Consider the following 21613-nt stretch of genomic DNA (forward strand, 5'->3'; position numbering starts at 1 on the left):
CAAATGAAATCACAAGTTGATTGTCTTATGTTTATGTTGGTTTGATTGGTCTATAAAACAAATAAATTTCAGTGTTGGGATTCAATCAAATTTGATCATAACTTTTAGTTAAGGTATCATATCGAATCGAACCAAAAAGAAGAAGGCAGCGAACCTCCTACCAAGAGGCTATTAAGGTTCCACTTGTGCAATTTGATTGTTGAGGGAATCAACGGGAAGGAAAAAGAACAACTCAAACCAAATAATGCACATCCGATGTCTCATTTATTTGAATTTCACCCCTTAGCCAATGGTTGGTAGACTTCTGGCTATACTGCAAAATCTTAGGGGGCAGTTCTTTCAGACTCTCCATCTTTAAGTGATTTCTGAACCTTCCAAGTTCGATTTTTCAGCTGCATAAATTCACTAACTAATACTCCGAGATAAACAAAGAAATTTTCTTACTGTTAGAAGCAATAATTATATGCATTGTTCGCCACCAAGATAAACTAAGTTTTCAATAAATCATTTCTTTAGAGTGAAACTGTATACTATATAGCATTTCTTTATCAATTTCATTTATGCAACTTAGTTGGTTAGCACTATAGAATGACAAGAATTTAAGAAACCACCTTAATAATTTAGTAATCTTATATACATTATGAACATAGCCCCTGTCCAGAATATCTTTGATTAAAATACTCTTAACGTAATTTTCTTCAAAAACGTCGGCATTACTTGTTTTTTGTTTTTTTTACCCATTTTGAGTCTCACTAATCCGAATTTACGCTAAAAAATCCCACTTGAAAGGATAAAGCGCTTCTTACCAAAGACAACTTCATTCCCATGAGTCAAATTGAAACCTCTAATTAAAGATGATTGAATATTTACCACATCACCACAATTTTCGGTGGTGGCTGTAAACATCTCATTCCATAGCTTGTGGTAACTTCAATTCCTCGTTAATCCTGTTTTCCTAGTGACGGAAACGTAATGAAAGGTGATTAGTTATTCCAAATATTTAAAATTAAGCTGTGACCTCATGCTGAGAAATGGTAAGTTATTATATTTAGAGTTCCCATACGTTCAATTACTATTACTTTGCTGTCCTTATAAAACAAATAGTACTTTGATGTTTGATTGTACGCCCCACTTGCCCAGCATTTAAAGATACTGTTACACCAACCGAAACAAGAATATTGTCCATTGTACGGTGTTATCTAGTTCCAAAGTACCTATTTACGGATATTGTCCTCTATTTCCTGGAAGTTCCCTCCCTCAACATGCTTGAGAAGTTGTTGGATTTACCACTTAGTCTGACCAATGAACTACGAATACCACCGAATGGTTAAAAGGAGGAGAAAAAAAAAAACCCATGTAATCTTCTATTTGAAAATGACCTGTGTTCATTGCATGTATGGTTAATTGGATCGCTGGATTTGTTAAGTAATATGCGATGTGTATGAAGTAATGGAGGTAACATTCGCCATAAGGAACCACCTTTGAATGTTTCAATTTGAAACAGCCAGTTCTAAGAGCTACTCTTGCTCGGATTGATAACAAGATCCATTTCAATCATTCTATCTAAGAATTTTGCCTCCTTTAGACTACAGCCCAAATGGGCAAATCAAGGATATTGTTTTAATTTAGCATCCAACATTCGAAAGCCACTGACCCTACTAATCCATCCAATCTATGTTGGTTACGTCCAATAAAAGGGTTAAGCGCTCGCAGTAGAGAGATCTCAACCATCCCGCCACACGATAAAACAAAGACATTATTTACTTGTAGAAAGTTTCTTCTTAGCAACCAAAGGGCAGCAAAATTAATGATTCTTTTCCAATCTCCAAAACCATCAACCGACTACTAGTTCAATCTTCTGGAAATGAGAATGTGGGGACTTAGAAATAATATGTAGTAGTACCATACCTAAAGGACCTTCCGTACATGTGGCCTACTAAATGGAAACAAGACAATGCAATAATGTGGCCAAAATATTAATTCATAGATACAGACGTTTGCCAGCTAATAAGGTTAGTCAAATAGCCCAATTTTGAAATACTTGCAGAGGATGGGCAACTATTCATATCGAGACTCTGAATCTTTAAGTATGTAGTATGAAAAAGAGGCAAGATCCATTAAGGTAAGTAGGTAACAGCATCCAGGAAGCATCCAAATTCCAATATCACATTTATATAATTGGAAATTACATTTCTTATCCAGAAAATAATAATAATAAAAACATACACGTCTAGACAGATAGACGGAGAAAGAAAATTAGGAAATTGATAAGACTATGGATAACAATGTCACATGTATATGATGAACTACCTGCTTTGAGACAATATACTCTTTAGAGAGACCATATTGACTGAAAATTAACCACAATCAGGGATGGCGAGCGAAGAAACGCTGTCTTGGTAATCAGCAGAGCGATTAAGATCTAAAATTTGTTGCAGCTCACTATACGAAAGAAATAGATGATGATACAACCTTTAAACTTCAGTAGGACTTATTTTCACACTGCATACTGTTTGTACAAAATACATGTCACCTGATCAAGATATTACAAACATATAAACTGCAGGATCGACTGACTAAACTCCAGATGGGCTTCTAAATTAGAGAATAATGGTGGAAGCTTCAAAGAAGAATAGTCTGCCCGCTTTGTCAATACTATAATTTATTGCAAGTGCTGTATCTGACATTTATACGAGTTCAAGTGTAAAACAGCTCTTCTTTTCTCAAGATGATATTATTACTTTTGCAAGTGATGTTATACAACCATAACGTATGTACAAATCATCTTTTTCCACAAGAGTGACTCCCCTGCAAAACTAACAAACATGATTTCAGAGCTAGCATAAATCCTATGTCAACACCTAGAGTTTATTGGGAACCGGTAACATAAATCAATTCTCAGGTTAGCAGTTATGAGATGATAATGCATTAGATAACTAGCAATACATGTTCATTCAAATCCACAGTTTGAAGAAGCATAAACTCCAGATACCTTAAGGAATTCCCCTTTGGCATTTCTAATTTGAAAAGCTAACTTTCCAGTAAAATAGGCACTTGTGTGGTCTTTGCTTCATCAAAAGCTGAAGACCAATGACCAGTTACAGTTGAAAGGCTTTTAAAACTTAAGTAAAATTTGGTGCATAATTTGCAAAAAGAACAAGGACACCCTTTCTCATTTGTTTCACAATATTCTTTTGCAAGAAGATAGTCACAAAGAAGTATTGACGCAAAGATTATTGTGGCTATTTGATTAATATTCTCTGCTTCCACATTCAGATCATGAAATTTTAACAGTCAAACTGTTAGTTAACATTCATGTGCAAGAAAGAATCCCTATCAAAAGAGGAGAATTTTATTATCAACTATTAGTTGGGGCTTTTAATTAAAAAATGACAAAAGAGTTTGGCAATTGAGTGGGTGTCCTTCAAGTTTTAAAAATTGGGTAAACGTGACAAGTAGGTAATTGTCTAATCTCCCAAAATGTTTTTCAGTAGTAGATTCGAAATTGTATGTGTTTTTGTTGAGAAAATCTATGGAAAATAAGTTTTATGGAAAAAGAATTTCAAAACATTGGTGGGTCTTTTTGGACTGCATTTGGCAAGTTCTTGAACTGGAAATAACTTCAACGAACATTCATTATCTGTTGATAGGTGGAAAAAGAATAATTTGTGTCCATTCTTCAGCTAGGTTTAGCGAAGCCAACTTAGTTGTTTCAATCAATTAACTTTCGTAATTGTCAGAATAACTTCTGGAGTTGTTGGAAAACACAGTTGGACATCTGTCTAACAAATACAAAAGTTATTCCAGCAACTACTACAGTTGTCCGACAATCGTATGTAGTTGCTAGATAACTGAATAGTTGTTGGGACAACTAATGCAGTTGTGGAACAACTTCTACAGTTGTCCCACAATTGTTGGTAGTTTTGGGACAACTAAAGAGTTGTAGGGACAAGTAATCGAGCTCTTTAGCAATTTTGAAGTTGTTTGATAAATCTATCTCCGGTAAGGACCACTGAAATATATATCTTTATGATGTCAGGTATTGTGACCACCAATGGGGGGACCAAATAATAATAGGAGTTGATTTACATGGTGAACGGATGGAAAATCCTACTCGTTATACTTGGTGTCCAAAGGGTTAAAAGACAATGCCGATAGAGGTGAGTGAGGATATTACGTACGATGAGTTGATTGAGATAATTAGTTCTAGGTTTGGGTTAAATTGTAATATAGAGTATCTTTCCATTACAAACATGCTCAGCTTTGATGAAAAGCAAAAGGCATCTCTTTCTAAGATAAGGGATGATCGTGATTTGCGTCTTTTTGGCTGATCGAAAGAAGCTCATTCTAAGGGTATCTATGGTTGAAAAGGTGCTAGAGAAAATAAATTTCAGCCAAAGTGGAAAAACTACATTATTTAAGAGTTGTTGGGATAACTAGAGAAATTACTGGAATAACTGAAGTAGTTGATGAGACAATTAAAGAAATTGTTGGGCCAAGTGAAGCAGTTGTTGGGCAACTCCATTAACCTTAAAATAATCATCTCAAGCAACTAATTATCCATTCAAGTAAACCAGTACAAAGAACAACCCCATACACAACCAAACCGCTAAGGTGTCATTCAACACATCCTACTTTTCTCAAGTATTTTGGGTTATGACTGGTCTTCTGGCTAAACCAGGAGTATAAGGAGATCGCCTTGCATAGCTCGGTATTATCGTCCTCTTTGACTGGAGCCCTTCTAACTTGCTTGAGAAGGAATTGATTGCCTTAATCAGGGTATTATGCATTCACAGCAACATGGAACCTTGGAAGTACTCATACCTAGTGTTTTGGTCACTCCAGGAGTATCTCCTCCCCTACCAAGATCTGTTGTGCATAAGAGTCTCCTCCTCCCACCCTACCAACAGATCAGCAGCTTGGTTAGTCGATCTCCTCACAAATATCTAACATCATCTGCCCAATACAATCTCTCTCAAGACTCTCCCTACCACCAACTTTCTCCATTCTTATGGTTGTTGCTAACTCATCTTTTAAAGCATCAATACTGGGGTTTGGACTATCTTCAAAGGGCTAAGAGGTCGTTTGGTACGAAAGGATAAGGATAATAATCCCGGAATAGAATTTGAGATTGTATTTATCTCATGTTTAGTTATAGGTATTAGCTAATCCCGAGATAAATTTTACATTAAAATGGTGAGATTAGCTATCTCATAGAGAAGGTTGGATAACTAATCCCATGGGATATCCTTGTCTAACTCACTATTGTACCAAACGATCCCCAAATGTCTTGAATGTATGCCTCCCTTTCTCTCTGTTTGTTGGAAAAAAGAAAAAGGTGCACAATCTGTTTCTACATTTCACCCAAAAAAAAAAAAAAAAAAATACTCTTATGCTTTTTTTAGCACAACTACTGAAGTTATGCAACAACTTCAGTCATCATTCCCACAACTTCAGTTGCCCAACAATTGAACTTATTGTTCCCACAACTGCATAGTTGGTCCAACAACAACTAGAGTGTTGTTTACTCAAGTAGTTGGTGCAGAACACATCTGAAGTTATCTAGCCAGGAGGATCTACATTTGTCGCATAAGCAGGTTTTACCGCCAACCATCTAATCATTCTTGGAATTGATCTCTTCCTTAGCCATTTGTCGAACTATTTGAATGCTTCATATGCCCAAGTCTATATTGTAATAAGTGAAATGAGTTTAATGTACATCAACAACAACATAAAACCAAAATAATAATTTAACTCAGAATTAAAATGGAAACACATTTTAATTACTTACCGTGAACGCCCACATGAAGCTGTAAAGGTTATTATTGGGTTTTGGATGGTTTCAATTCTTTCACAAAATATTTAATGATAAGGTCGAAGCTTATTCGACTCTCATGTATATGAATTGAATACTTTTTATTCGACGCTACTTTTAACTAGTTGGTGTCTAACTTCTTTTTTGCACATAACATGCTATTCAAAAACCAAACCACGCTCATTGTTACCTTTTGCATTTTCGTTGGATACTTTATCTTCTCAATGAAGAAAACAGAGTTAGCAGACTTCCTACTATATCACCCACATTTTCACCCTCTTTTCCAACCTTTACTAACTGCTGAATAAGGAGGGGAGAGAATGACATAGGAGTCCAGTCCTGATAGCAAACTAATTGATGCCAAAACAAATAGGCATGTTATTGTAATCACACCAAAGCTCTTTTTCTTTTTACCTTTTCTTTTACATAAGACTCTGGTTGGTGAAAAGGAAACACATGAGAGTAGCGATAACAGTCAAGTGAAGAAGAAAAAAATGGTGAGATTACAACTTAGCAGTCGAATGAAGAAGAGGAAGATAGAATTGTGGCTGATGACATGGGTGAGAACCAGGTTAGTGAAGAAAGAAATGAGTGTAGTACAAATTAGCATTCAACTGAATGTGTAAAGACCATTGAGGCATTGACATCAGCAGCCGTTGCTGGATCAGACGGTGATGGTTATAGTGATACTAATTCTAAAGGTACTGGATCATCAAATGATGTTGGTGATGCTGACAGTGATCTCGAGGCTCTTTCGATCCTAAATGTGTAAAGACCATTAACATTGGAACGAGGATTTAAGACCCACTTGAACATGTCTCGGCCTTAATGAGTCAAGGGTCACTGTGAGATCCGGCTTTGGAAATTAGTAGTTAAGTTTAGAAAGCTTTTGATCAATGAGGGTATTACAACAACAACAAATCCAGTATAATCCCACATAGTGGGGTCTGGAGAGGGTAGTGTGTACGCAACCTTACCCCTACCTTGTGGAGATAGAGAGGTTGTTTCCAATAATCAATGAGGGTATTGAGAAAGGATATTCGAAAAAAGTTATTTTGATCACTTTTTAGACTTGCAAAAAGCTGAAGTGCTACAGCTCCTAATGAAGTTGGTGTATGTCCTCCTCCTTCACCAAGTCTTCTGTGAAATAAAAAAAGAGCTTTGGTATGATTACAATGGCATGCCTATTTGTTTTGACATTAATGAATTCGTTGTCATGACTAAGAGCAAAAGGTGGCAATGAGCGTTTTATTGCACAACACATTATGTGAAAAGATGCAAAAAAGAAGGTAGACACCGACCGGTTAAAAGTGGCGTCGAATAAAGAATTATTCGACTTATATCCATGGAGTCGAATAAGCTTCGACCTTACCATTAAATATCTAGTGAAAGAATTGAAACCATCCAAAATCCAGTATAACCTCTACTTTTCGTGGGCATTTGAGGCAAGTAATTAAAATGTTTTTCCATTTTATAGTTTTGAATTAAATTACTATTTTGATTTTATGTTGTACATTATATTGCATTTCGCTTATTACAATATAGACTTGGCCATTTGAAGCTATTACAGTAACTCAACGCAGTGTTTTGGAGAGCGAGCAGTGGAAAAAAGCGACGAGCCCTCGCTTCATCGAAGCGAGAAACGTGAAGCGAAGCGCTCGCTTTTTTCATGTGAAGCGCAATTTAATTCATAAATAAAAAATATTAAATAGGCATAGAAAAATGACCAAGAACTCAATAAAAATGACATATTATTAGACATGAGGAACAGATAGTATTAGGTTCTTGGGTATTCCTTGTAGAGAATAACTAGTTGGGAGATGCTATGCTACGCTTTGTACTGTTATCCTTGGTGATTAATAATAATTTTAATTACCAAAAGAAAATGACATATTAAGCAAATCTTTCAATTCTTAAATAAAGAAGTAAATAATAGATACTAGAACTAGATAGTCAATAATCCTCATAAGTCATAACATATTAAGCAAATGCAAAACCAAATCACAAAGGGAGCAACATCTTATTCTTCAACAAGATCCCCAAACTATCGAAATGTCATCATGTTCGAGTAATTATATTGGTCATCATCTTCTTCTTCATCGGAGGCTTCATCAATTGGGGTTCTACTTGAACTTGAAGCTACTCTTTCTTTGTTCCTTAAAGTACTCCCCCCCCCCCCCCAAAACCATAAATATTCTCCTCAACTCCACTTGCCATAGCAATACAACCAAAAGTGAGAGATCTTCTCCTTCATATACTTCTTCTTTTTCATGATTTTGGGGGGCTCCAGTTAACCATTCATTTGCTTCATCAATGTTATCCAATAAAATTGGATCAATGATATTGTGAGCTTTGTAACGACGCGCCAATGTTCTTTTATATTTAACGAATACTAGATCATTTTGTTTCTTTAGCTCAAGCCGATTGCTCTTCTTAGTATGAATTTGTACATAAGTTGTAGAAAGTAATTAAGAGGAGTACTTAGGACAATTGAGATACACTTTAGTTTAGTAATTTCTGTGAGAAGGCACGGGAGAAAATATGTTATTGATATTGAATGATAAATACAATACAAGAGGTCCCTATTTATAGCTATACACTACAAGGAGATATTACTCCTCTTCCAATGTGGGACAAGACTACACTATACATATCTATAAACTAACACTCCCCCTCAAGCCGGTGCATACACATCATATGTACCGAGCTTGTTACACATGTAACTAATACGAGAACCAGTAAGAGACTTAGTGAAAATATCTGCTAGTTGATCATTCGACTTTACAAACTTTGTAACAATATCTCCTGAAAGTATTTTTTCTCTGACAAAGTGACAGTCGATCTCAATGTGTTTAGTCCTCTCATGGAACACCGGATTTGACACAATATGAAGAGCAGCTTGGTTATCACACACTAGTTCCATCTTGTTGATTTCTCCGAACTTTAACTCCTTGAGCAACTGCTTGACCCAAACTAACTCACACGTCGCCATAGCCATGGCCCGATATTCGGCTTCGGCGCTAGATCGAGCAACTATATTCCGTTTCTTACTCTTCCACGAGACCAAATTACCTCCTACTAGAACACAATATCCAGACGTAGAACGTCTATCAAAAGGTGATCCTGCCCAATCAGCATCTGTGTACCCAACAATCTGCTCGTGGCCTCGATCCTCGAATAGTAATCCTTTGCCTGGAGCTGACTTTATATACCGAAGAATGCGAACAACTGCATCCCAGTGACTATCACATGGGGAATCCATAAACTGACTTACAACACTCACCGGAAAAGAAATGCCAGGTCTAGTCACTGTGAGGTAATTCAATTTTCCAACCAACCTCCTATATCTCGTAGGGTCTCTAAGAGGCTTCCCATGTCCAGGCAGAAGCTTAGCATTCGGATCCATAGGAGAGTCAATAGGTCTGCAACCCATCATTCCAGTCTCCTCAAGAATGTCTAAGGCATACTTCCGCTGTGAAATAACAATACCTGAGCTAGACTGAGCGACCTCAATACCTAGAAAATACTTCAATCTGCCCAGATCCTTAGTCTGGAAGTGCTGAAAGAGATGTTCCTTCAGATTAGTAATACCATCCTGATCATTACCAGTAATAACAATATCATCAACATAAACCACTAGATAAATACACAGATTAGGAGCAGAATGCCGATAAAACACAGAGTGATCAGCCTCACTACGAGTCATGCCGAACTCCTGAATAATTGTGCTGAACTTACCAAACCAAGCTCGAGGGGACTGTTTCAAACCATATAGTGACTTGCGCAATCTGCACACACAACCATTAAACTCCCCTGAGCAACAAAACCAGGTGGTTGCTCCATATAAACTTCTTCCTCAAGATCACCGTGGAGAAAAGCATCCTTAATGTCTAACTGATAAAGAGGCCAATGACGTACAACAGCCATGGACAAAAAGAGACGAATAGATGCTACTTTAGCCACGGGAGAGAAAGTATCACTATAATCAAGCCCAAAAATCTGAGTATATCCTTTTGCAACAAGACGAGCCTTAAGCCGATCAATCTGGCCATCCGGGCCGACTTTGACTGCATAAACCCAACGACAACCAACAGTAGACTTACCTGCAGGAAGAGGAACAAGCTCCCAAGTGTCACTCGCATGTAAAGCAGACATCTCGTCAATCATAGCATGTCGCCATCCTGGATGAGATAGTGCCTCACCTGTAGACTTAGGGATAGAAACAGTGGACAAAGAAGATATAAAAGCATAATGTGGTGACGACAGACGATGATAACTTAAACCGACATAGTGGGGATTAGGATTAAGTGTGGATCGTACACCTTTGCGGAGTGCAATTGGTTGACTAAGAGGAGACAAGTCCGCAGTAGGTGCAGAATCTGATGCGGGGCGTGAATCACCTGGGCCTGATGCTGGATGTGGACGACGATGATAAGTCAAGAATGGTGGAACTGCAGAAGGTTGAACTGGATTATGTGGAGGAACTGGAGCTATAGGTGGTGGAGCTACAACCGGAGTTGTAGGTGGTGGAGCTACAACCGGAGTTGTAGGTGGTGGAGCTACAACCGGAGCTGTAGGTGGTGGAACTGGAGCTATAGATGGTAGAGCTACAACTGGAGCTATAGGTGGTGGAGCTACAACTGGAGTTGTAGGTGGTGGAGCTGGAGTGACTGAATCTCCAAAAGATGAAACTGGTAGTACCTCAGAAATATCTAAGTGATGACCTGAACCTATGAAGTATGATTGGGTTTCAAAGAAGGTAACATCAGCGGACATAAGGTACCGCTGGAGGTCAGGAGAGTAGCATCGATACCCCTTTTGTGTTCTCGAGAAACCCAGAAATACGCACTTAAGAGCACGAGGAGCTAACTTATCTGTTCCTGGAGTAAGGTTATGGACAAAACAAGTGCTTCCAAAGATACGGGGTGGAAGAGAGAACAAAGGTAAGTGGGGAAACATGACAGAGAATGGAACTTGGTTCTGGATAGCTGAAGATGGCATACGATTAATAAGATAGCAAGATGTAAGAACGGCATCCCCCAAAAACGCAACGGAGCATGAGATTGTATGAGTAGGGTACGAGCAGTTTCAATAAGATGTCTATTCTTTCTTTCAGCTACCCCATTTTGTTGAGATGTGTACGGACAAGATGTTTGATGAATAATCCCATGAGATTTCATAAACTGCTGAAATGGGGAAGACAAATACTCTCGAGCATTATCACTACGAAATGTGCGAATAGAAACCCCAAATTGATTTTGAATTTCAGCGTGGAAGGTCTGGAAAATAGAAAACAGCTCAGATCGATTTTTTATCAAAAATATCCAAGTGCACTTGAAAAAATCATCAATGAAACTAACAAAGTAGCGGAATCCTAAGGTGGAACTGACCCGACTAGGACCCCAAATATCTGAATGGACTAAAGTAAAAGGTGACTCTGCTCGATTATCAAGACGTCGAGGGAAATGGGAGCGGGTATGCTTACCGAGCTGACATGACTCACACTCTAGAGCTGACAAGTGAGATAAACCAGATACCATTTTCTGAAGTTTTGACAAACTGGGATGTCCCAACCGTTTATGTAATAAATCTGGTGAATCAGTAACAGGACAAGTTGTAGAAGGAAGATAAGATGTGAGTCCATGTGATTTAGCAAGGATAAGGTAATAAAGTCCGTTTGATTCACGCCCGGTACCTATGATCCACCCCGTACTGCGTTCCTGTATAAAAACATGGTCATCAAGAAATAAAACAGCGCATTTAAGTGATTTGGCTAAGCGACTAACAGCTATGAGATTAAAAGGACTATTGGGAACATAAAGGACTGAATCTAAAGGTAAGGAAGGAAGTGGGCTTGCTTGACCTATTGCAGTTGCCATGGTTTGAGACCCATTGGCCATTGTGACTTTTGGAAGAGATTGAGAATACGAAATAGTAGTGAAAAGAGATTTGTTACCAGAAATATGATCTGATGCACCTGAATCAATGACCCAAAATTCAGAGGATGAAGATTGGGAGAAACAAGTCACGCTATTACCTGTTTGAACAACAGAAGCTATCTCAGAAGATGTCTGCTTACATGCTTTATACTGAAGGAACTCAATATACTCTGCTAAAGAAACCATCCGACTATTCAAAGCATCGGTTCCCATGTCGCTACAATTTGTAGTAGTAGGGTTAACTTGAAATAGTGGAAATAAGTAACTCCTGTGAGAAAACTGAAGAAATAGCTTGAAAAACACTGTTTACAGCAGGAAAACAGAACACTGTTCTGTGCCGGAAACACTGTTCACGCCGGAAACACTGTAGCTCGCCGGAAAATTCCAAAGTTGTCGGAATTTGTTGTAACCAGGATGGATAGACTCGGAATTCCTTTGTGAGCAAGCTGTCCTGAAGAAATATTTTCAAAAAATGCCCAGAAAGGTCACTGTTCACGCCGGAAAAATATAAAAGTGGCCGAAATTTGATTTGAATTAGATGGGTAGGCTCGGAATTTTAAGGAGAACACACTGTCCTGAAGAAGCTTCGCGAAAAAATGGCCGGAAAGTGGCCGGAACCCTCGCCGGAAAAGTTGTTGCCGGCGCGTGGAAGAGCGTGGCGGCTTTTCTGCCGGATAAATTTCAGGGGTTGGTAGTCGGAGGGTGATCTACCTCGTGGTGGTGTTGGTTTTAGCACAACAACGACGGAAAGTGACTTTCACTTAGACAAGCCTTAGGTCACCGGAAAAATTACACGATGACTAAGTTCTTTCTTCCCGGTTAATGCTGGAATGACGCACAGCGATCTTTTCTCACTAATGCTCTGATACCATGTGAGAAGGCACGGGAGAAAATATGTTATTGATCTTGGATGATAAATACAATACAAGAGGTCCCTATTTATAGCTATACACTACAAGGAGATATTACTCCTCTTCCAATGTGGGACAAGACTACACTATACATATCTATAAACTAACAATAACCAAATTGTATCCGCCATTCAACCGTAAAAGTATTATTCTAGAAGTTAATAACTTTAAAGTTGAAGCTCTAAAGAGTAAAAACAATTGAAACAACTTGCTCACCTGGTGATAATTTGGTTATGGCTCTAATGGTCGAACCTAATCCAAATATTACATCTGCTTGCATGCATACTAAGCTCCTCCCCTATCTTGTCTTGCATCGCTCATCTGGCCCAACCTCGCAATACATGCAAGATATCCCCCACACTTCTTTATCTAAAGTCTTCTTCTCTTTATTTATATATTTGAACCTGGGGTTCAAAATATGCTGCAAAGGTTGATGAAGTTGATCCGTCCACCTTGCATCAATGATTTCAAAAACTTTCCCATATTTCCTCTTATATTTATCAAATGCTTTCTCAATAGCTTCTTTGGCCCTATCCATGGCTTCATAAATGTATCCCATTGGTGGTTTTCTCTCCCCATCCACCAAAAGAAATACAGTAAGCAAAGGATTACCAACTTTAAGTGTTCATTCCAAAAATATGGACCAACAATATATATCGCAGCTTCTTTCCCGAGAGCTTCGTTTGCATAGATACTCTCACTCCATTCAGTTGACATGAACAAGGTTCTCAAGTTTTTCTTTTGCAAGTAAAAACTATGCAATGGGCAACTTGAAAATGTCACCAAACATCAAAGTTGATACAATGGGCAACACAAGGAGTCTAAAAAATGTTCGGGAACACTCCCTTCAATATGTCACCCGCTTTTTTATTCTCACTTGCGTTATCGGTAACAACTTGCACAACATTTTCCTTCCCAATTTTCAATAGAGTCTTCTCAAACAAGTTGAACATTTTATCGGAATTGGTAGAAGAGTCACTAGCATCATAAGATTCAAGAAACACACTACCTCTTGGATAATTCACCAAAACATTACTGACCATTTTCTCACTTGCGTTATCGGTAACAACTTGCACAATATTTTCCTTCCCAATTTTCAAAAGTCTTCTCAAACAAGTTGAACATTTTATTGGAATTGGTAGAAGAGTCACTAGCATCATAAGATTCAAGAAACACACTACCTCTTGGATAATTCACCAAAACATTAATGACCATTTTCTCATTTTTTGTTGTCCATTTATCCATCATAATGGAACATCCATTAGTTTGCCACTGCACCTTATGCTCCTCAACAATCTCGTTTGTCTTCTCCGCCTCCTTTTTTAGACAAGGAATTCTTACTTCATGATAGGTAGGGGGCTTCATTCCTGGGCCATATTGGCCTACGACCTCAATGAATTCACCAAAACCATCGGTGTAATTGACACAATTGAAAGAGAGCCTTGCATCATACATTCACCTAGCAAAAGCATCTACAGTGTGCTCTCTTCCCGCAAGAATTTAAATCAATAGCTTCACCTTTTCTCTTTTCATTTGGTTTTTGCGAGAAATAAAAATTGAGAGGACCTTTCACATTGCTACCGGTGGATGATCCACTTCCACTAGTTGAAATCTTTCTTTGAGATTTTGAGGGAGGCGGCCCATTGATATATCATTGGCCTCAAAGTCATCCTCATCCATTTACTATCTCATCAACAAGATTAACCATAGATGCTCCATGGCTCATTGGATTTTTTAGCTCATTTGTTTTTTGCGACATACTCTCTCATTTCTTCCTTAATAGAATCCGGAACATTTGGGCATACTTTGACATCTCTATAACCACAAATTAGATGTTTCTTGTGATGATGTATTCCACTGTTATATATATTTTGACAAAAGATACATTGGACTTTTGTGCTACTGCCAATTGCAACTCCATACGCCCAAGCTGGATCTTTTTTTTGGCTTGATGTCACTGAATAAAAAGACAGAATTTACTACAATCACAAAAAAAAAAAAAAAAATAGTCAAAACAAAGAAAAAAAATAGAACAGTCAACAGAGATTTAAAAAAAACAGAGCAGAACAGAGAAAAAGGAAGAGCAAAACAAAGAAAAGACGAACTGAAAAAAAATAGAGAAGGAGAGAAAAACGAGAAGAGGAATCGAGAGGAAGCAGGCAAAGTAGAGTAAAGAAGAAGAGAAGAGAAACTTACCTTGAAAGAAGTCGCAACAATCAAGAGAAGAGGAAGAAATGTCGCAAGGCTTGCAGCAGTCACTCTAAGCAGATGTTTTGGAAGAAAAGTCGTGTAAGCGTGTATTTGCAAAATTTTAAAATAAAACCCTAGGCAGTCGTCGACCTCGCTTAAGCGAGCTTTTCTCGCTTTTCTCTTGCGCCTTGCTTCTTTGCCTGAAGCGTGCGCTTTTATCCCATGCCTCGCTTTAGGGAAGAAAAGCGCAAGGGTTGCGCCTCGCCTCGCTTCTGCGTTTTAGGCGAGAAGCGCTCGCTTTTAATAACACATGTTCAACAAATGGCTAAGGATCCTTTACCTGAGAGATCAAATTCCAAAAATGATTAGATAGTTGGCCGCGAAACCCGCTTATGCGACAAATGTTGATCCTCTTATCCAAACAAGAGAAGATGTAAGATATACAACTAGACAACTTCAGTTGTGTTCTACACACAATTACTTCAGTAAACAAAGTTGTTGGGACAACAAAAGTTGTTGAACCAACTATGCAGTTGTTTCACAACTGTAGTTGTTGGGCAACTGAACAACTAGTCAACTACATAGATGTAGGAACAACTGTAATTGCAGCACAACTTCAGTAGTTGTACTAAAAAAATCATATTAGTATTTTTATTAATTTGTTTTAAAAATGCAGAAGATTATGCACCCTTTTTTTCCCAACAAACAGAGAGAAGGGGGAGACTTACATTCAAGACATTGAGCCCTTTGAAGATAGCCCGGACCCCAAATTGATGCTTTGAAAGATAAGTTGGCCATGGTAACAACCATAAGAATGGAGAAAGTTGGTAGTGGAGAGTCTTGAGAGAGTTGGTGGTATTGAGAGAGATGGTGTTGGGCAAATGATGTTAGATATTGGCGAGAAGAGAGCTACTAGTCCATGTGGACTTTGATATTTGCAGATCTCTTGGTGGGGTAGGAGGAGGAGATTCCTATGCAGTTGATCTTGGTAGGAAAGGAGATTTTTCTAGAGTGATCAAAACACCAAATTAGGTTACCTCCAAGGTTCCCTATTGACGTGAAAGCAAATAATGTTATGATAAGCATAATGCCCTAACGGAGACAATGAATTCCTTGTCAAGCAAGTTGGAGGGGCTCCTGCCTATGAGTACTATAATACTGAGTTATGCAAGACGATTTCCTTGTACTCTTGGGTTAGTAAGAAGACTGGCCATGAATATCAAGGCTAAGAATTTTAGGGCAAAGAGGACTGGCCATCCTCGAATTGTGGCCCAAACTACTCAAGAAAAGCGGGATGTTCAACCATCTACTGAATGACACTTTCAAAATTTCATTGTGCATGAGGTTGTTTTTTGTACTGGTTTGGTTTAATGGACAATTAGTTACTTAAGATGGTTACTTTTGGGCTAATGGACAATTAGTTATTGTGTAGGTTTATCAACTAGATGTTTATATATTGATTTTTCATTCTATTTTCTTCTCTTTACACTCTCTCACCATACATTAAGTCTATAAAAGCAATAAAAATAATTTTATTCTGGGAACAATTTTTTTAGTTGTCCCAACAACTACTTTAATTACTACAACAATTTATGTGGTTGCCCAACAACTACTTCAGTTGTCCCATCAACTGCTTCAGTTGTTCCAGCAATTTTTCTAGTTGTCCCAACAACTACATCAGTTGTTCCATCAATGTTTATAGTTGTCCCAACAACTCTTAACTAATTCATAGAATCGGTAATAGGATCATTACGTTTATTCTTAATAATTCATAGAATAGCTCAAGCGATCATCAATTGTCATCAAATTACTTCATTTATGTGTAATAATTGATAGAATCACTCGATCGAACTTCAATTGTTATTGAATCACTACCTTTATCCTTAATAATAATAGAATCACTCGATCGACCTTCAATTATGACTGAACCATTATGTTTATCTTTAATAATAATAATATAATTCATAGTATGGCTCAATTTTTTGAGCAATTAAACAGTATGTTGTTTTCTTTCTAGCCATAGTATGGCTCAATTGATCATCAATTTTCATTAAATAACTTGATTACTTGTCGTTACAACTCTTCAATTGTCCCACAACTACCAATAGTTGTCTCACAACTTTAGTAGTTATAGGGACAACTTCTGTAATTGCCCAACTATTTCTTTCAACAACTACTGAAGTTGTTCCACAACAGCAATAGTTGTGTTGTCCAACAACTACACATAGTTGTCAGTCAGTTGTATTAGTTGTTGCGAGAACTTCGGTATTTGTCAGACATATGTTCAATTATTTCTTCCAACAACTTCAAAAGTTGTTCAGACAACTAAGAAAGTTGTTGAAGATATCCAGTTGTTTCTTCGAACAACTTCAGTAGTTGTTCCGACAACTACGAAAGTTGTTGGCTGAAACTACGAAGTTGGTTTCACTAACTCACTCTATCTAAAAAATAGATACAAATTAATCTTTTTTCTCTTACCAACAGATAATGAATGGTCCTCTAAAGTAATTCCCAACTCAAGAAGTAACCAAATACAGTCCAAAAAAGACCCAACAATATTTTGAAACTCTATTACAACAAAAATTATTCTCCACAAATCTTCTCAACAAAAACACAAATGCAATTGCGAATATACTATTGAAAAACATTTTGGGAGACTAGATTCCTAAAGAAGAAGCAGGAGGAGGATAGGAGAAGGAGTAGCACTGGTGGCTATGAGCGATGAGAAGAAGACTGCGAAGGGTTTTTGCCTTTTTTGTTAATTTTTAGTTATTTTGAGGTAATAAATATAGAGGCCAAAGTGTGAAAAAAAAGGTTTGGGGGTTGCTGAAAGAAGGTTCCTAATGAGGTTCGACCTCAGTAACGCTAATTACCTACTTGTCACTTCTACCCAATTTTGAAAACTTGAAGGACCCTCACTCACTTGCCGAACTCTTTTGTCATTTTCAATTAAAAGCCCCAAGCTAAACTACTATGAGAAAGCAACAACAACAACAACAACAACAACAACCCAGTAAAATAACACTAGTGGGGTCTGGGGAGGATAGTGTGTACGCAGACCTTACCCCTACCCCGAGGAGTAGAGAGGATGTTTCCGAAAGACCCTCGGCTCAAGAAGACGAAGAGAAAAGAAAAGAAAATAAAAGAAAAGAAAAGACACAATATAAGTACCACCAACAAATACCATAAGAAGAAAAAATTAACATTATGAATGCCAGAAAATAGGTGCAGAGCAAAAGCGGTAACCATTAAATAGAGTCGGCTCTATGAAACGAAAGAGTAGTAAGACATACCTCTCCCCAATACTTCTTAGGCCGCCCTCTACCTCTTCTCGAGCCTTCCAAGGCTAGCCGCTCACACCTCCTTACCGGAGCGTCTGGGCTTCTCCTCTGAACGTGCCTGAACCATCTAAGCCTCGCTTCCCGCATCTTGTTATCAATGGGAGTCACGCCCACCTTCTCCCGAATATCATCATTCCCAATCTTATCCATCCTAGTGTACCCGCACATCCACCTCAACATCCTCATCTCTGCTACTTTCATTTTCTGGATATGTGAGTTCTTAACAGGCCAACACTCAGCCCCATACATCATGGCCGGTCTAACCACCGCCCTATAAAACTTACCTTTGAGTATAGGTGGCACTCTCTTGTCACACAGGACTCCAGATGCTAACCTCCACTTCATCCACCCCACTCTAATACGGTGTGTGACATCCTCGTCGATCTCCCCTACCCCTTGGATAACCGACCCAAGGTACTTGAAACTGCCTCTACTCGGGATGACCTGTGATTCAAGCCTCACATTCACGTCCACTTCCCTCGACTCAACGCTGAACTTGCACTTCAGGTATTTCGTGTTTGTCCTGCTCAGCTTGAAACCCTTAAACTCAAGAGCCTGTCTTCAGACCTCCAGCCTCTCGTTAACACTGGCTAGTGACTCATCAATCAGAACTATGTCATCAGCGAATAACATACACCATGGCACCTCCCCTTGAATATGATGTGTTAACGCGTCCATCACCAAGGCAAATAAGAGCGGGTTGAGCGCAGAACCTTGGTGCAATCCCATAACAACCGGAAAATGCTCAGAGTCGCCTCCTACTGTCCTTACCCGAGTCTTAGCCCCATCATACATGTCCTTAATCGCCCTAATATAGGCAACCGACACACCTTTAGCCTCTAGGCATCTCCAGAGAACTTCTCTAGGAACCTTGTCATACGCTTTCTCCAGATCAATAAACACTATGTGCAGATCCTTCTTCCTCTCCCTATACTGTTCCACCAGTCTCCTAATAAGGTGTATAGCTTCCGTAGTAGAACGACCCGGCATGAACCCAAACTGGTTGTCGGATATAGACACCGATCTCCTCACCCTTGCTGTGAGAAAGCACGGGAGAAAATATATTATTAATATTAGATGGATGAATACAATACAAGAGGTCCTTATTTATAGCTATACACTACAAGGACATATTACTCCGACAAGACTATATTATGTACATAGCTCTAAACTAACACTCCCCCTCAAAACGGTGCATACAAATCATATATACCGAGCTTGTTACGTATATAACCAATACGAGGACCAGTGAGGGACTTAGTAAAAATATCTGCAAGTTGATCATTCGACCTAACAAACTTTGTAGCAATCTATCCTGAAAGTATCTTTTCTCTGACGAATTGACAATCAATCTCAATGTGTTTAGTTCTCTCATGTAACACCGGATTTGATGTAATATGAAGGGCAGCTTGATTATCGCACACAAGTTTCATCCGACTGATTTCACCAAATTTCAACTCCTTGAGCAATTGTTTGGTCCAGATTAGCTCACATGTTGCCATAGCCATTGCTCGATATTCTGCTTCTGCACTAGACCGAGCAACTACATTTTGTTTCTTGCTCTTCCAAGACACCAAATTGCCTCCTACTAAAACACAATATCCAGACGTAGAACGTCTATAAGAAGGTGATCATGCCCAATCAGCATCTGAGTATCCAACGATCTGCTCATGACCTCGATCCTCAAACAGTAACCCTTTGCCTGGAGTCAATTTTATATATCGAATAATGTGCTGCATCCCAATGACTATCACATGGAGAATTCATAAACTGACTTACAACAAGGATAAGAAATGTCGGGTCTAGTCACTGTGAGATAATTTATTTACCAACCAGCCTCATATAGCTTGCAGGATCGCTAAGCGGCTCACCCTGTCCTGGCAGAAGTTTAGAATTCGAATCCATCGGAGTGTCAACAGGTCTGCAACCTATCATTCCTATCTCCTCAAGAATGTCTAAAGCATATTTTCTTTGACAAATAACAATACTTGATCTAAACTGGGCAACCTCAATACCTAGAAAGTACTTCAATCTGCCTAGATCCTTAGTTTGGAAGTGCTGGAAGAGATGTTGCTTCAGATTGGTAATATCATCCTGATCACTGCCAGTAATATCAATATCATCAACATAGACTACCAGATAAATACAGAGACTTGAAGCAGAATGCCGCTAAAACACAGAGTGATCAGCTTCACTATGAGTCATGCCAAACTCCTGGATAACCGTGCTGAACTTACCAAACCAGGCTCGAGGAGACTGCTTTAGACCATAAAGTGACCGACGCGAGCGACATACAAAGCCACGAGACTCCCCCTGAGCAACAAAACCAGGTGATTGCTTAATATAAACCCCATCCTCAAGATCACCGTGAAGAAAGACATTCTTAATGTTCAGCTGATAGAGAGGCCAATGACGAACCGCAGCCATGGATAGAAAAAAGCGGACTGATGCCACTTTAGCCACGGGAGAGAAGGTATCATTGTAATCGAGCCCAAATATTTGAGTATATCCTTTGGCAACAAGACGGGCCTTAAGTCGATCAATCTGGCCATCGGGACCAACTTTGAATGCATAAACCCAACGACAACCAACAGTTAATTTACCTGAAGGAAGAGGAACAAGCTCACAAGTACCACTTGTATGTAAAGCAGACATCTCGTCACTCATAGCCTGTCGCCATCCTGAATGAGACAACGCTTCACTTGTAGACTTAGGGATGGAAACCGAGGACAAAGAAGATATAAAAGCATAATGGGGAGATGAGAGACGATGATAACTCAAACCGACATAATGAGGATTAGGGTTAAGTGTGGTCCGTATACCTTTCCGAAGTGCAATCGGTGTACTAGGAGCAGAGTCCGCAGTAGGAGCAGGGTCAGGTGCAGGACGAGAACCAGTTGGGCCTGATGGAGGGCGCGAACGACGATGATAAGTCAAGGGTGGTGTTCCTGTAGCTGGGGAACTAGGAGGAACAATACTAGACTCCTCAATGGTTGGTATGGGTGAAACCTCTGTGGTCGAAGGTGGAGGAGGAGTTATAGTAAACTCCTCAAAGGTCGGTATAGGTAAGAACTCAGATATATCATGGTGGTCAGCAGAAGTAAAGAAAGGTTTAGACTCAAACAATGTGACGTCAGCTGACATAAGGTACCTATGAAGATCAGGTGAATAACAACGATATCCCTTCTGAACACGAGAATAACCAAGGAAGACACATTTGAGAGCACGAGGAGCTAACTTATCTTTCCCCGGGGCTAAGTTATGAACAAAACACGTGCTCCCAAAAACACGAGGTGGAAGAGAGTATAAGGCTGACTGGGGAAACAATACCGAATGTGGAATCTGATCCTTGATGGGAGATGAAGGCATCCGATTAATCAAATAACAAGTTGTGAGAACTGCATCGCCCCAAAAACG

The 21613-nt window shown here is 38.9% G+C and overlaps 1 protein-coding gene across 4 annotated transcripts in view; it reads right to left on the minus strand.

Annotated features, from left to right (window-relative positions):
- Positions 1-2415: 2415 nt before the first annotated feature.
- Positions 2416-21613, minus strand: part of LOC104103369 (uncharacterized) — a 32232-nt gene continuing 13034 nt past the window's right edge. For 2 of the 4 annotated variants that reach the window (XM_070199853.1, XM_070199854.1), the window contains exon 5: positions 2416-2816. The gene's annotated coding sequence lies outside the window, so the exon portion shown is untranslated. The remainder of the gene's footprint in view (positions 2817-21613) is intronic. The other 2 variants (XR_011415450.1, XM_070199855.1) reach the window with 2 other exon arrangements.

Source organism: Nicotiana tomentosiformis, chromosome 4, assembly GCF_000390325.3.
Source record: "Nicotiana tomentosiformis chromosome 4, ASM39032v3, whole genome shotgun sequence".
NCBI classification, from domain to species: domain Eukaryota; kingdom Viridiplantae; phylum Streptophyta; class Magnoliopsida; order Solanales; family Solanaceae; genus Nicotiana; species Nicotiana tomentosiformis.